Source organism: Parasteatoda tepidariorum, chromosome 10 (assembly GCF_043381705.1).
Source record: "Parasteatoda tepidariorum isolate YZ-2023 chromosome 10, CAS_Ptep_4.0, whole genome shotgun sequence".
In the NCBI taxonomy this organism is placed as follows: Eukaryota; Metazoa; Arthropoda; class Arachnida; order Araneae; family Theridiidae; genus Parasteatoda; species Parasteatoda tepidariorum.
In genome coordinates this window covers 29,207,951-29,220,385 of record NC_092213.1, presented here as the reverse complement: position 1 = coordinate 29,220,385, position 12,435 = coordinate 29,207,951, and the positions used below count along the sequence as shown (strand labels likewise).

General features: G+C 27.1%; 2 protein-coding genes across 3 annotated transcripts in view; one reads left to right on the top strand and one right to left on the bottom strand.

The window, feature by feature from the left end:
* The window catches only part of LOC107437625 (serine/arginine repetitive matrix protein 2), a 65,361-nt gene that overhangs the window by 48,789 nt on the left and 4,137 nt on the right, over positions 1-12,435 (bottom strand). The gene's annotated exons all lie outside the window — the stretch shown is intronic.
* LOC107437624 (acetyl-coenzyme A transporter 1) overlaps positions 732-12,435 on the top strand; it is a 60,697-nt gene continuing 48,993 nt past the window's right edge. For both annotated transcript variants that reach the window (XM_071187167.1, XM_071187166.1), the window contains exon 1: positions 732-847. The gene's annotated coding sequence lies outside the window, so the exon portion shown is untranslated. The remainder of the gene's footprint in view (positions 848-12,435) is intronic.

Sequence of the window (12,435 nt, the reverse complement as noted above, 5' to 3'; positions counted from 1 at the left end):
TATATATATATATATTACGGGCACCGTTACGAGTACTTTAATATTGCTACTTTATGTGCTGTTTTAAATAAATGTGTTTTTTATTTAAAAGAAGAAAAAAAAACTGTTTCTTAATATAGCTTGATTCGTTACAACATCAATGATATTTTTTCAATTTTCAAAATCAATTATTGATACATTTTTGAATATGGATGAGAAAAAAATTTAAACTAATTTTTTTTTTGGATTTTATAATTTAGTACAAATATAATTCCTATAATCTAACAGATATTTTTAGTAAATATTAAACACTATTTTTAAAAAATACCAAAATATATTTTTGTTTGTAATTAGAATGTCTGAGAAAAAAATATGCAAAAAACACACCGGTGTCTTATCTGCATTAAAGGATTAAAGAATGTTTTACGACTAAAGCTTTTTTTCTTCTTTGTTTTTCTGGGTGTTTAGCTAAAGTTATCTTTAGCTAAACGTTAGTTAACTCTACTTAGTTAGTTTTATCTAAAACCAGCGCTGCCTATGCTTATTTCGAAAATGGCGCACAGCGTCAATATATTTAAAAAAAACGAAAAACATTTTAGGTCATTTCATTTATCATACCTTATCCATCAGCAAAAAATCAGTAACAAAAACTGTACTAGCGGTCAATCTAAGTTTGTACCCAAATCTGGAAATCACGCTAAATGTAGAAACTAAAGAGGAAGTGCTTTGAAATTGTGTAATATATTAAAAACAGCTGTATTGACTTGCTGGGAAATTTTGCTAAAATTCAGTCTTTTGCGGATGAAATCGTATTCTATATTAACAGTAGCAAACAACTGAAGTAAAAAATGACTAGCATTTTAATGAGGTAAGTGAAGCATTTATGTTTTGTAAAAAATATATATAATATGTATTTTTCTGATACTACTTTTCAGTTATAAAATATCAATAATAAGATAACATGTTTGTTTGTTACCATCTCCCAGGTTTTTAAGGTATATGTACAGTATAAGCTGTAATATATGTATAAATACACGGACAGTACGAAATAAACTGACCACCCTAAATAACTTTTGATCTAATGATCGGATCTTCACGTTTCAGAACTCAATCTTAACGGTTTGAAAGAGTAACCTCAAACGTGCCATACAGTGAAGACGATATTTTAAATTACGAAATCAAGCCGCGGTGGCTCAGGGAATAACATAAATTTTTTTCCCGTACGGATTTGGATTTCTGACCTCCCAAAAATGGGAGGGGGGGGGAGCTACAATCTGATCTGGGAAATACGGTTAAGAGAGCGGTCCTAACCTTGGACCCCTTAATGATAATTTTACTTTTTGCGTATTTCGCTCTCGTGAACTTTTATAGCAAATTGAAAAAATTTTGGACAAAATTATAAAATTCATTTATCCAAAGATAGTTATGTTCATTGCAAAAAAAAATTAAATAAATAAATAAAAATAATAATAAAAAAATAAATAAATAAATAAATAAAAATAATAATAAAAAAATAAATAACTTTTAGTACATATTTATTATTTTTTATTATTTCATTTAATAATATTCAAAAAATATTTTAAATTGCAACGTGTACAATTTTTTTAACCATTTTAAAGAAAGTTATTTTGCGTGGCAAAATACGAAATTTCAACAAAATCGGTCAAATAATTCTTGAGAAATCGAATTTTAAGTACACCAATTTTTTTAAATATACGAAAGATATGTTTATTCAGAGAATGTATGTTTTTGTGCTTGATTTGAAAATTTTTTAAATATCGTCTGCTCTAATTATTTAGCATATTTGAGGTCACCCCTTTGAAAAGATTGAGTTCTAGAACGTGAAGATCCGATCATTAAATCAAAAAGTATTCAGGGTGTTCTCCCCCCTCCCCTTTTGTACATAGTAATTATTCACACCCTCGAGGATAGTTCAAACGTTCAGATGTCCCTTTTTAGGGACAGTTCAAAACATGCATCATGAGCTTAGTGAAATTAATGATTCGATAAATAGTTGACAATTTTTTTTAATTTTAAATTTTATAAATGGCAGAATGTAACCACTGGCCGTTGGATTCCAAATTTAGCATTTTTTTTTCTTCATGTTCAACTCAACCGTAGTTTCCTGCTTTGTTCAGATGAAAAGTAAAGAAGGCTTCATTTATTTAATAAAGAAATTCCAACTTTCTTCTATTTTAGCCTTAAAGCCGAATGATTTCTATATTTTTTTCCTGGGTTGTCTGATTTGTGATGTTTTCTGTTTGATAGCAGTATTAAACCGGAAGGTAAATTAGTTTTCATTTAAGATTGAAGTGGCTTGAATGAACATGAAACTGAGTGGAACTCCATATTTTTTTTATAAACAGAGTTCGATTGCTCTATAAACAAAGCCTGCATTTAATTACTTTTTAACTAAATTATTGGCAATTAGAAAATAGCTCATTAAGTAGATTTTTGAGAATACTTGCTTAATCTCACATAGTTTAAATTTTTAATGTTTTTTTTAATAGCTTTAATTGCATTTCAAAATTTCACTAATTTTAAATATTTACTAATTTTACTAATTTTAAATACTTTTTCAATGAAAATGAAAAGATTTTTTATCAGTAACTTTAAGTGAATTTCAGCATTTATTATTATATATAACAAAATTGCAATTTAGGTCAAACTATTGAATTATCTATACATAAAAGTAAGACGTAATCGTTTTTTTATTTTTATATCGCTTTTTTTAATTTTGAGATAGATGTTTTAAATTTTCAAATGTTTTAACCTTAAAACAAATTTATAAGAAAGATAGAAAAACGGAAGGAAATATAACTTTATTCAACTAATTTTATTTTTAATTCTTTGATAAATATGAAACAATTCATAAATATAAAGGAATGTATAATTTGTACTCATGAATAAGAACACAATAAATAAAAATTCAGTTTTCGATACAATTTAGGCAATCTTTGATTTCTGTAACTTTCTTCATACTTCTATGATTTTGGGTGAGATTTTTTCTTCTCACAATAATTACAAAAACAAAACAATAATATCGAAGATAAAATCAATCTCTTGTCGCTTGAATATGTGGCACAACGTTTGCGTCAAATAATGGAGAGAAAAAAAAGAAATAATTTTAAATCGTGACTAAAACTCATTTAAGAAAATGTTCTCTTTCTTATTGCTAATTTTTTAGTATTAACTCGCTTTAATATTTAGCACAATGAAATCTCGCAATCAAAATTTCAAATGCTTTTCGACAACTAGAGCAAAGGCTTCCATCCTTTCTTAGATCATCATAGTTCATTAGATCATCATTGAACATTGCAAAGAAATTTTCTTTTTCTTTTTTTTTTAGAATTCCTTTTTGAAATTGTTTAATATTTTTGTTGGTAACTTTTTTTATGTCATTAATTTACTGAAAAATTCTAGTTCCCGATAAGTTCATATTGAAAACTTTTTATGAAAGTAACGCCTACGTAAAAACTGTGTTTGGATAGTAAAGAATCCAATCTACTACCTTGGAATGTCAATTAAATAAAGAAACAAATATTATTTTAAGACTAAGAAACTCGCATACACATAAATATTTTATGTTAGGTCTGATAATATTTTCTGTTGTTCTAATTGAATTTAATATCCCATTTTAATTCAAGTATAATTCTTCACTTTTTTACAAATATATTTAAAGATATATTTTGAGCTTATGCTGCTTTAGCGCTTTCCGAGGTTTAAATTTAAACAGTTATTCGCATAAAAGTAAATGCATATAGGGTATCTAAGGAATCTTGTATTCCCGATGTTTAAAGAAAGGCCGAATGGGTACAATTTCGGATGCCAATTGGAGCAATTTTTCAAAGCCGAATGGGTACAATTTTTCATCTTTCTGTGGACACTAAAAAATTTCGGAGAAAAATAATTTTTTTGTTGCTTACAATGATTTTTAAGAAAGTGATAAATAGCATTAAACGGCCATGTTGCATCATGAAAAAAAGTATGGTCAAAACACTGTTAGAAATTTACACTGTTTTTGACTCTATGGTAATACTAAATAAGATCGGTAATTTTTACCGAAGCACTTTGGTTATGATTTTGGTAAAATTGACATTAAAATATATTGTAATACAATTTGGTAATTTTATCATTGTACCTTATAGTATGATATTAACCATTTATTCTGTTTAAACTATTTATTCAGTTAAGTTTGCCTTTCAGTTTTGTATTTTTTTAATTAAATGTGTAGTTTTGAAAAACAGAATTTTCAGTAAGCCGTTTCCATATGAATCGAAAAATTACTAAGTGAATGGTTTAAACGCCGTATATTTTGGTTATATTACCAGAATCATTTTTTAAACCTTGTTTTGCCAGGAATATCATAACCATACAGAACGGTTATTTAATCAAAATCTTTTCTCCGTGTGGGAAACTATATAGTGTTAGTCAAATTTCTATTAGAGCTTTGTACCCGATGACAATGCAAGCTTCCTTAGTTTCCTGATGAATATATGAACAAAATTTAGCGCGATAGTACCGTTAATTTTAATTTCGTCAATTTTAAGCCTAGATAGCCTTCTCAAATTGAACTGGATCTCTTTGCTAAATTGTAATATAAGTTATAATGGTTTTCTTACCACTTACAAGAAAAATTTATCGTCAATAAACATTTCGATCACATTTAAATTATTTAAATCACTAAAATTCTATCTGTTTTGCTGGATAAAAATATCAGTTTCAAGTGTTTCACTGAGCACAACGAGCACAACCAGTAAAATGCATAGCTATATTTTCACCAATCGGAGTTTATCATAAAACGTTCTTTTCACGACTTAATGACTGGTTAGAATGCTTAAATTTTAACTGGAGCTTAGTGCTGTTGTATGAAGATTCTATACATTGATCATTGAATATATGTCATAACGGTTACGTCAAGATTAAATAGTTCATTCACATTAACGGTTACAAATAAAACGCTTTTAAATCGTGACTAATAGTCATTTAAGGAAATGCTCTTTCTTAGTATGTCTCATCAAATGGGAAAATCGCGTACAAAGATATCTTTGCATCTTCAAAGTACGAATCACGCAATTGTCGCAGCAATTGCATCGAAAACATCAGTTCGTGAACACAATTGTCAGATTACAGTTTTAACGTTTTGATTAATTATTCTGTGACATAACTGTTTTAAGCATGTTATTAAGTGTTTTTTAAATGTTTTAGCGAAGCGTTAAGTACGAAAAATTAATAGCGTGAAACATTTTAATTGAAATGATGTAAGGAACTGGCTTACTTTCGAATCACCTGTGCAACATGATAAATTATTTGGTTTAGGACAATTAAATTTACTAACTAATAACAAGGAACTATCACACTTTCAACTACTCTAAATTAATATGTTCCATATTAAGACAATAAATGATAGATGTTACAATTGAATCGATGAGTCCGATAACCAGTCATATTGCAAAATTAAGATTCTTGAATTTTTAAGCTGACGTAGACTTCATGTCTTACTATCAGGCATAGAATATTTCGTGAAATCTCAATTTAGTTTGAAAACATGCCATTTCCTGAAGATTACTTGCTCTCACAATAAACTTCTAATTGCCTGCAGTAGTTGCGTATGAAATTGTAAGCATAACTCAACAATTAATTATTTTGTTTAGACTTGTTATTTTTCTGATGCTTTTTATCGCACAATGAGTGATACAGAAGGTAGCTCTTTAGTAGGTGTATACAAGAAAAGAAAGAGGGATAAAAGTAACTATAAGCCACACAAAACAAAAGTGGCAAAAATCAAGGTCCAGAATTCAAGGGGGTTCGGAATTAAGGAATTCATAACAAAGAAGGGAGACTACATTCTTAAGTGTTGTACCGATGCGAATTGCAAGCAAGAATAGCAAAATAAAAAATTAGATTATAAAATTTAATATCATCTGTATTTCGTCAAGCACAGATAGTTACAATCCAGAAGAAGATTTCTAAATCTATTCAAATATCTAAAAGTATATTTAGTCTAAGACTTAAATACAGTCTTTATTTCATTTGTAAATGACGGATTATTAATGTACTCGCTCTTAAAAGGTGTATAAGTATTCATTTTAAGGTTTAGTATGAAAACCGCGGTCATCTCCAAGTTCTAATTATTTAAAATAAAAAAATTATGTGATGATATCACATGATTAGAATATTTTGAAACCGGAAATATTTTACTATCAATAGATAAAGAAAGCTATCAGGCAGTTTTTTCAGTTTCTTATCTCTCTTGCAAAATTAATTTTGGGGGAGGTTGGTTCGAACTCATTGACTCAAGTGTTAAGCTCTGAAAGTACATGATAAGTATTCGTTGCAACATGTACTTAAATTAAATTTACAATTGTTTATAAAACTTCTTAGTTAAAAAAATTTGCAAACAATTAATTAAATTTAAATTAAAAATGCTTAAATGGTAATGGAAAATTTTTTAAAAAAGAAAGTCAATTAAACTTCATTTCAAATATTCGGCATGTATCATGGACTGGCTAAATTTCGAAAAAAATGTAAGGGGGAGGGGGCTAGTGTAGACTTTTTTACAAAATTGTTAAAAAAACTATAGTAAATATTGTTTTTTTTTTTTTTTTAAGTTTTTCTTTTAACAATGATTTAGACATTTATCTGCATTCTGGTTTATATCTAGAATTAAAAAGTTGATTAGTTTTTCAACAATAATTGTTTTTTGAAAAGAAGGTTATTTTTATCCACACTAGCCTTACTACACGGGACTAGTGTAGACAAATTCGATAATTTATCAAGTAGTAGTTTATTACAACTTAGAAAGGTATATCTAAAGCTAAAATTAATTTCAATCTAAGCCCTATTGGATTATTGGCATATTTAAGTTAAAATACTAATTTGTAAGAGAGCATTTCACAATAAAGGTATTTTGAACATAAATCAATACATTTGAAAAACATTATTCAAATTGATTTATTCAAAAGCAACAAATTTTAATAACCATAGTTTTAATTTGATGATGAAATGGTCTGAATGGACAACACTGGAGCAACGTAAACATGTCGCATATATGAAGACCAGACTATTCACTTATGTCTTATTTTCGTTTAATGTATGGTAAAGAAATAAATATTTATTAAAAACGTTGTTTTCTTCTTTAATTCATATTTTAACAGACGTGATAAAACATCTCTTTTAAATTTTATTAAAACCATAAAAAAATGGATTAATATAAAGGTTTCGTGTTAAATTTTTTATTTGAGGTAGAAATCATTATTTTTAAAGAAATCACTATAAAATCATTCTCTATTTTTAAAGGTTTATCATTCAACAAAATCATTTTCTAATTTAAAAAATAAAGGACATCAAATGTGTTAAATTTGTAACTAATTCATATTTCTTCCATTGGAAGTTGAATGGGGAAGTGTAAACATGTTCACACTATGCCTACTTAGACATATATTTGCGTATGTCTAATCCTGGTTATTAAAGCTATACAGAGCAAAAGTTAATGTCAAACTTGGTAAAAAACTACATAATTTATAACATATTATCACTTTTTTTTGAAATTCTGAAAATAAAATAGGTTAACGAAAGAGTAAAGAGGAAGTTACTTTTGCTTCTTAAACTCTTTTACAAATTTCTATTGAAGTATTTACAATGTGATTAAGCAACTACACTCGGAACTATGTACAGTGAAATCTGCCAAGTTGACCACCCTTGTAAGTTGGGCACCTGCATAAGTTGACCTCAATTATCAAGAACGGAATTTTTCCTATATAATATAAAGAAACAAAACCTTTGTAACTTGACCACCTGTCTATCTTGTATGTTGACCACTGAAATAAGTCAATTTTGTCTAGGAGTATTATGAAATTCTATTCTAAAAACCTCATAAGTTGACCAGAAAAAAAAATCAGAAAATTTTCTGTCATTTTGGCAATGCATGTTACTGTACCGGTATTCTATAGTACTGGCATTTTCGAATAGATACCAAGTATGAAACATGAGAGTTATATAGTTAAGTTTGTCTAATAATAACTCAATAGAATGACAAATTCCCTTGAGGCAAAGTATTAACAATAAGAGTATTCTTTTACTTCGCCTAGAATGTTTTTAGTAGTAGTATTTCACAGATTGGCAGTCTCGTATATAATGCTATTTAATTACTTGTGATAAATTCAATTATATCGCATTAAATCTCTGAAAAAAATGTGTTAAGTTTTAACAGATCAAATAAATTTTGAAGATGTATTTTAAACAAATATTTATAAGGTAAAACTACAGAAAAAAAATTTTTAAATATCATTTTAAACTTCAATTCTTCTCTAAATATTCCTAAATTAAAATTGTTTCAACCGAATGAATACGCATATAGAAAAATGCTAATGTAAAAAGTACATTCTCACGAAAAAACATACGATAGTTCAATTTTTTTCATTCGGTCTTTGAAATTACTCTATAAATATTTATTTATCAGTGGCATTAATATTAAAAGTTTCGGTCCATTTTTTCCACTCCTCCCAAATCGTTCTTAAAATCCACTTCCTATACACGGTTGAAAGCGTTTAAATTGTAAAATACGTATCAGCAACTCTCGTGACTAGCAAGTGTAAACGAACAACTTAGTTTATATTTCACTATAAACTTTACTTCCTTGTTAACCATAAAGGTTTGATCTCATTGTTACAACAATATCTCATTAAATTCAATCCAAGTTATTGGAGTTAACTGAATGAGTTCTTTTTTGTGTACTCATACAAACAAAAACGATAAAGGGAAAATTAGGATTTTCGCAGTGATTACTCGCTTGTTGCATTCCTATTGTTTTGATAAGGCAGAACAATAATCCTTTAAAAAAGATATTTTTTTCAAAAAAACGTCTCAAGTTTTTATATCTTTATTTACAATGGATAGTTTATTATTGTCTGGGATATACTCAATTAGTTATTATATCTTTATTTATATTAGAAAGTTTATTGTCTCTGATATATTTAACTATCAAATATTATTTCTATTTATAGTTAATTATTCCCTGTGAAATAAAAAGTCTCTCAATAAGGCTTTCGTCTTCCTGTTTAAATTTTATAATTAAAATGCATTATACATCCTTAAGATAATTTTAAAGTATATTTAGTAGATAATGGCGAATGATTGTGACAAAATAGTGTTTATTATATACAATTGTAAACAATAAACTTGAAGCCAACAATCACGATAAAATTTATATACGAGACGAAAAGGCTAAATTTGAAAGGGTTTAGGTAAAAACTTATAAATACAATTTTGTAAAGCACTAATTACTGCAATTTTTCAAAACATTAATGAATACATTTTTGCAAAACATTATTTCATACAATTTTGCAAAACATTAATTAATGCAATTTTTGCAAATCATTAATTAATACAATTTTGCAAAACATTAACACAATTTTAAGAAACACTAATTAATACAATTTTGCGAAACACTAATAAATACAATTTTGATTTCTATTGATTACAATTTATAAGAATTGCGGAATGAACTAATCCATTTAAGATAATTTTTTTGTTTTCGTAATAAAAAAAACTTAAATAAGCAGAAATTCTGAATCTCTTTAATTCAATTTTCTAAAACATTAATTAATAACATTTTTTGAAACACTAATTAATACAATTTTGCGAAACACTAATAAATACAATTTTGATTTCTATTGATTACAATTTATAAGAATTGCGGAATGAACTAATTCATTTACGATCAATTTTTTGTTTTCGTAATAAAAAAAACTTACATAAAACAGAAATTCTGAATCTCTTTCTTATCTGAATTTTGGATAAACATAAAATAGGAAATCAAATTACGTGTTAACAAACTAATTTCGTTATTTTTTTTTATTATTATAATTTTTTTTAAAACTAAAACTGGCTGAGCTTAAATATATTTTAAGTTCTTTGATGCTTTCGCTCATACACAAAGCTTCTGAAAATAGTTAGAAATAAACTAAACTGAAAACAGTTCGTACAATGATGTGAAAAATGGCTTTAAAAAAAGGATTCTTAAAAAACTAAGCTACTTCCATTTATAAACTTATTTGCTTTATTTATTCAGCGGAACTTTTCAGTAGAGATTTTACTTAGTTGTCTTACTGCTTATATTTCAATATAAGTGATCTATTTGTGACTCAGTCTAAGGATTATGCGCTATCATTTTCGAATAATCCAGAATGGAGTGTATTTTCTTTGTTTCACCAATCCATTCGTGAACAAAATCTGTCACGTTTAACGGCGATCAAGTTACTTTATTCTTTTAGTTTTGAAATTAAGAGTAGAAGTGCATAACTTGTGATCTATTTATTGTTCAGAATCGTGTTTCATTTCTGCTTAGAAATGCGGAGTTTCTGCTTATAGCTTGTTGTCATGATTTCGGTTACTATTTTTGACATTTATGGATGTAAATTGTGTTAACATAAGCTCAAATGGATTATAGTTAGGAACGAATATTTTCTCATTTTAACCTAACTTTAAAAGAAGTTCAAAATTCGTCAAGAGGTACAAAAGTTATTTTCCCCTTCCAATAAATGCCTGATACCCTTAAATTTTTGTACTTGAGCATTTTAAACTATGTTGGTTTTTTTAAGACGACTATGATAACAAGTCACCTCTCTGAATTTTAAAATTTTTATCCATTAATAACTTACGAACATAAAATATGGTGGTTTTTGGACGTCTGAAAACTTCCATATTTTGTGTTTGTAATTTATTACACTATAAAAAATTTCCAGATCAAATTACAGTAAAAAATACCGGCTCTCAAGTTGCCAGTACTTTTTACTGTTAAATTCATTTTTACCGTAAAATTGTACGAAACAAAAAATTTGAAGTACTGCAATTCTTACAGTAATATTTAATGAATCACTATAATTAAATAAGCATTACTGTAAAAAGTAGGGTATAAAATTTTTACAGTAAAAAGTATTTTACGGTAAAATGGCTTGATCTGGATATTTTCAAAGTGTAAACGGACTTATAATTTTGGTGCTTACTTTTATTTCAGTAACACGTTTAAAATGCTCAAAGCTGGAGGGTTAAATAATTAAGCTGGAAATAAATTTATGTTAATTATTTTTGTAGGCAACTACAGGTTATAGAGTATTTAGAAATTATTTTTAAAAATTTATATCACTCTAAAGATGTACTCCATTTATAAATTGATATATAAAAAACCATAATAAAATAATCAAAAATTACTTTTTATCAAACATGTAAGCCAATCTAAGAAGATATTTATAAAAGAGATCTGTACCCATAATAGGAAAATAAAAACTATAACATCTAACAATGTATTTATTCAACGCTGCCCATTAATAGAGCTAGAGGACGTCCAAAACTCTAATGGCTAAACTCCATTAACGCGCATTTTAAAACATAAAGAGTATTGAACTAGCAAGAGCTGCTAACAAGGAGAACGACATGAAAAAATGTTTTCAAGAAGGCCAAGGCCTAGCCCGAGCTGTCGTACCAATGATGATGATGAAAAATGCATATTTTATTTTCTTTCAAATTTATGCTCATAAAATGGTTTTATATAGATTTTAATATTTGTTTGGATGGATTTTTCTGTATAAATGCTCATAACAGAAAAAATAGTTTTACAGTGGTTGAGATTTATCGATAATTTTTTTATCAGCTGAAAATATTCAGCGATATTCATATTGATCAGCTGTAATGTATGTAATGTATACATTACAACTTTGAAATATATAAATTTGCAAAAATCTCTCCCTAAAATTGGTAAGAAAACGTGACCGGCTGTTTATTTAATTAAAGTCGCCACTTTTATTTTGTTAAGTCGCCATATGGCGAGTGGTTATTTTCAGGCTTACTTAGGACATTTTAGCAACATTAACATTATTATAATTTCCAGTTATATGTTAACCAATAGATGATATTACCGCCAAACTTAGCATCCGAAGCTATGAATACTAATGTCTTTTTTTAAGAAAAAATCTTTATTTGAAATGAAAAAATTTTTTCATCTTATTTTCATTTTCCAAATATGAATATACAATACTATTAAACTGAATTTTATTAGATCATAATGATTTTTATCTATTTTTATGAGAAAATAATGATATTTAAATTAGATTGATCAGAATTTTGATTTCCTTTAAACCATGTGGGGATTATATCGTGGAACTGTTAAATATATTTCACCTTGGGACCTATCTCAAGACACAATGTATGCATAATTTTGAATTCTCAATTCGCCATATATTCATAATTTTTAACTGCAAATGGATGTGTTTTAATCTGTCGCAATATTTTAAATGCCAGTAATATAATATTCTATAAGCATATTTCAGTGTAATATGTATAATTACAATATTCTCAATATTTATTTAAATTTAGGTAAAGTTTGACAGGACTGGGTCCTTGAAGTTTCTCTTCTTCTAATATTTTATATTTATTTATTTATTGCCAGAAAAATTGCGT